This window comes from Impatiens glandulifera, chromosome 5 (genome assembly GCF_907164915.1).
Source record: "Impatiens glandulifera chromosome 5, dImpGla2.1, whole genome shotgun sequence".
In the NCBI taxonomy this organism is placed as follows: domain Eukaryota; kingdom Viridiplantae; phylum Streptophyta; class Magnoliopsida; order Ericales; family Balsaminaceae; genus Impatiens; species Impatiens glandulifera.
Genome location: NC_061866.1, coordinates 35,373,129 through 35,378,430, shown reverse-complemented (window position 1 = coordinate 35,378,430; position 5,302 = coordinate 35,373,129). Strand labels below are relative to the sequence as shown.

Genomic DNA, 5,302 nt, shown 5'->3' with positions numbered 1-5,302 from the left:
AAGGTAGCCTAGTGGTAAGAGTCGGCTTAAGAAACCAAAAGAGCACGGGTTCGATTCCATCTAGAAGCGCTTTGAGTTTAAGCGGGGATTCATGGTTGTGGGGGTGTTATGCTAGCTCTCCTTTATTTCAAAATAAAAAAAATATATACATATTAGATAAATTATTGTATATTAAACATTTCAATCAATAATATTAGTTCAATCTTTCTTTCCAAAAACTCAATCAAATAGTTATTATTTATACTATCAATTCTAAAATTAAACTAGTACGAATCTCAAATGACTTAACTCAAAGTTCGAACTCTATTAAGTAAAAACATAATAAGCACTAGTATATGGGTAATAGCTAGCAATAATAGCGACTAGTGTAAATTCCAATCGCTATTACCTTAATAATAGCTTACACTACATATAACGCCGATTGGTTACAAAACCAATCGGTGTATACCCAATTAAAGACCGCGAAAAAAGGCGTCAGGTTTTGCCGAATTTTGGATGCGTTAATAGTGATTGGAATATCAACCTATCAGTTTTACTTCCTAAATAGCGATGGATAAGTAACCGATCGCTATTATCTTAAGTCATATTAGCGATATACCAATCGCTATTACCTTTAAAAAAATGTAAATTAACTCGATAGCCTCCCCTGATTCTCAATATGTTTCTCTTTCTCCCTTCCCTTGCGCGCCGACTACTAATTCGTCCAAGATCTTCTGGCATTGTCGCCGAGAGAGTCGTCGCCATCCAAGATTCGATTATGCCGCTTCCCAAATTCGATTAGTAAGTTCTTCCCTTAATCCTTAATCTTTGAAACCCTAATTTCTTATCCATAATCCCTAATTTATGTAGGTTTTCTTTCACCGATTGAGGTTGAAATATATATATATATTTTGTTGAAATGATTTGAAAGAAATATATATATTTTGTTGAAATCATTTGAAAGAAATATATATATATATATTGTTGAAATCATGATTGAGGTATAGTTTATAGTTATTTGAAATCATGCTTACAAGGTGTTGGGTTAATTTCTAATATATGTTGTTGGTTTTAAAATTGTGATTTTGTTGAATGTCAAGCTTTAGACATGATTAGCTTTAGACATGATTTGAATGAGTTTTAATAGGTTAGGCATTATGATTTTTGAGGATAATTGAAATAGTTTCATGATTGAGGTATTTGAATTGAGTGTTTTATTGTCATTTGAAATCATGCTCACAAGGTGTTTTGTTAAATGTTATATATATGTTGTTGGTTTTGAAAAATGTCAAACAAATTAGTGTTTGTGAGGTTATTTGTTAAAGTTGTAATTTTGTTGATCAATGTCTAACTTTAGATCGACATAATTTAAATGTGTGTTTTTAATTTCATTTCTTTTTGGTTGAGTTCTAAATCGAGGATTTGTTGAAGACGTGTTCTTCCTCACATGACCTAACTTCTTTTTCTTCATTTGAGACCGGAGTTTTTTTCTTGAATCCAAGATGAGGATGGAGAAAGCTCAAATAGAAGAGATGATAAGGATAGAGAGAACTGAGATGACGTGTCTTATGTCATAGTTTATGTCCGGTGATAGATCGATAAATCCTACATTATTTTCCCAATTTACTAATATTGGTGGTCAATCATCGGGTCATCAACAACAATTCTACCCGTTCATCCCCAACAACAAGACAACGATGATTATGGGGAACACGCGAATTAAGTAAGAACTTTTGTTATGATTTTGATTAGATTTTAAATGTTGATGTAGTACTTTGATTATGTGTTTATGTTAAGAAATTCTTTTGTTATGATTTTGGTTAATGTTGGTGTAATACTTTGGTTGTGTGTTTGTTTAATAACATTGTTTATGATTTTGGTTCAATTGAGGGTTTGGTGTTTATGGTTTAATTATTATTATAGTTAAATTTTCGGTTTTATATTAGGTATTGTAATATTATTAAATTAAATATTTTTATTTTTATTAAGTAAAAGCTATTGGTTATTAGACCCGTCGTTATAGACTAATGGGGGAAATGGTTATTGGTTGTTTAACCAATCGATATAGGGCTTTAGGTAATAGCTATTGGTTATTAGACCAATCGTTATAAGCCTATATCGATTAGTCATCTATCAATCGTAGCGATAAGTCATCTATCAATCGTAGCGATTGGTCATTTACCAATCGACGTTGCCAATTAAGACAACAACAAGAAGACTTCTGCCGATTGAGAGCGATTGGTATATGACCAATCACTATAGGACTATAACGACTGGTTTGGAGGTTAATATCGATCAGTTTACTGATCGTTATAGACTATTTTTTCTACTAAAGTTTAAGCTCTAAATAATGAATGCTTATAAATGAGAGAGGATTGAAATTATGTTTGACCATATTAATTTGTCTATGAATAAACATCAAAACACTCACACTTAAATTACCAATTCATCTCTTACAAATAATTGTAACCCAACAATTCACAATTAAACACCATAATAATTTATATATGGAGTTCTATAGTTTCAAACAATTATTGTTCAACTAACTTTTAATAGTTATAACTTTATATAACCTTTTTTTTAATAAAGGAGAGCTAGCATGATCCCCCACAGACATGACCCTCGCTTAAACTTAAAGCGCTTCCAAAAAGAATTGAAATATAATTTTTTTGTTTTCTTAAGCCGACTCTTACCACTGGGCTAACTTGGTGGGATTTATATAACTTTTTTATTAGCTCTTTACTTAGAGTGCGACTATTTTCCGTGGATTAAACATGTAATCTGCAAACATACTCAACCAAATTAATCAAACAAAATTTGTCTTATAACGAGCTCGAACTCAAAATTTCAGAGAACACTGGACTAGAAGAATGGATGGATGATTTTTAATATATAAAATTTTAACTAACTTTCTATTCTTATAAAGTCAAAAGAAAAGTTGTTGGAGAATAAAATAATTAAAATATTTTTAATATTTAAAATTTTAAAATATTACATACAATAAAATAAAGGCTAAATTGAATTTCAAGATAAATAATAAATTGATTTAGAGGAGGTAGATTTATTTTTTTAAAAAGACTTATATTATATTAATATAGTATAAATTTTAAATTTTAAAATTGAAATTATTTTAATATTTTAATTAATTAAGTAAATAATATAATAAATAATAAAGAATGAAATGATAATTAGATATGTTATTTAAATAAGTCAACTAAACAATCAAACAAGGAAACAATCAAATCACGAAACAATCAAACAATCCAACAATTTTTTTATTAATAAATTTGGTTGTTTTTCTGAGAATAGTAAATTTGTGTTGATTTTTTTTTTGTATTAATGATTACTATAAAATAAAGGTTTTTGTTGTCTCTTTATTAGATTTGTCCATAAATTATTAAAGAAAGAGAGGAGAGAGACTGAGAAAGAAGAGATGGATGAGTTAAAGCCCAGACCTGAAAATTCCACACCATTAACCCCGTTGGGATTACTAGAGAGAGCTGCAACAGTTTACGGCGACTGCACATCGATCATCTATAACTCTGTAACCTACAATTGGTCGGAGACCCACCGGCGATGCCTTCAGCTCGCTTCGTCCATCCAATCCCTCGGCATTCGCCGGAGCGACGTCGTCTCCGTTCTCGCTCCAAACATCCCGGCGATGTACGAGCTCCACTTTGCGGTTCCCATGGCAGGCGCCGTACTCAACACTATTAACACCCGTCTCGACTCCCGCACCATCTCCGTGCTCCTCCGTCACAGCGAATCCAAACTCATCTTCGTCGACTACCAGTCATCGTCCCTGATACTCGAAGCTCTCTGCCTCTTCCCACCGAATTCTCCCCGTCCCTTACTCATCCTCATCAATGAGGTTGGTCAAGTACTCGAATCCCCGACGATGACCACCGTTGATTTTATCTCCACTTATGAGGATTTTGTGAATAAGGGTCGTCCGGACTTCGAGTGGGTTCGACCGGTTAGCGAGTGGGATCCGATTGTCCTAAACTATACCTCCGGGACCACTTCGTTGCCGAAAGGTGTCGTCCATTGCCACCGCGGGATTTTCATCATGACCATTAATTGTTTAATGGATTGGGGCGTGAAGAAGCAGCCGGTTTACTTGTGGACACTGCCAATGTTTCACGCCAACGGTTGGTGCTTCCCGTGGGGAATTGCGGCGATGGGCGGCGTTAACGTATGCCTACGTAAATTCGATGCAGCTTCCATATTCGAGGTAATTCGTGTACACAACGTGACCCACATGTGCGGTGCACCGATTGTACTCAACATGTTGACAAACAGCCCAGATGGGAAACCACTCATAAACCCGGTTCAGATTATGACCGCCGGCGCACCCCCACCGGCAGCCGTGCTCTTGAAAACTGAGGCGTTAGGTTTTGTTGTCAGCCATGGTTATGGGCTGACGGAGACGGCTAGCATAGTGGCTTCATGCGCCTGGAATCCAAACTGGGACAAACTATCGCCTGAGAAGCGGGCTCGGACGAAGGCGAGGCAGGGCGTTGGAACGTTGATTAATGTAGTTGATGTGGTTGATCCGGAAACAGGGAAGAGCGTGAACCGGGACGGGTCGACCCTTGGAGAGGTAGTTATTCGGGGTGGGTCTTTATGTTGGGTTATTTGAAAGATCCGGTCGGAACTTCCAAATGCATTAAGGATGGTTGGTTTTACTCGGGAGACGTTGCGGTGATGGATCCGGACGGGTATTTAACGATAAAAGACCGATCGAAAGACGTGATAATAAGCGGGGGAGAGAATATTAGCAGCGTGGAGGTGGAGTCGGTTCTCTATACGCACCCGGCGGTGAACGAGGCTGCGGTTGTGGCGAGGGACGATGAGTTTTGGGGGGAGACGCCGTGCGCTTTTGTGTGCCTGAAGGAGGGGATAAAAGTGGGGGGGACATCGGAGAAAGAGGTGGTGGAATATTGCCGTGAAAGGTTGCCTCATTTCATGGCGCCGAAGATGAAAAAACAAAACTGAATATCTGAATTGTGGTGCAGATTGTCCAACTCTATCTATAGGTGTCATTATATAATTAATAACACTATAAAATAATAATTAAATAAAAACATCAAATTGTTAAAAAAAAAATCTTAAAAAAAAAAAAATCTTAAAAGCTTTAAACAAAAATTAAAAAAATTTCTTCTAGTCTATATATTTAAAATAATGTTTAAAATCTAAATGGATTGGGTGGTCAATCGAGAGACACGTGATTAATTTTGATTTTACGTTAAAGTAAATAAGTACGACCTATATGAATAAAATTATGGGTAATAAAAACAGATATGACTTTTTATATTACTTT

General features: G+C 35.5%; 1 pseudogene; it reads left to right on the top strand.

The window, feature by feature from the left end:
• Positions 1-3,375: 3,375 nt before the first annotated feature.
• Positions 3,376-4,977, top strand: LOC124939255 (annotated as a pseudogene).
• The last annotated feature ends 325 nt before the right edge of the window (positions 4,978-5,302 follow it).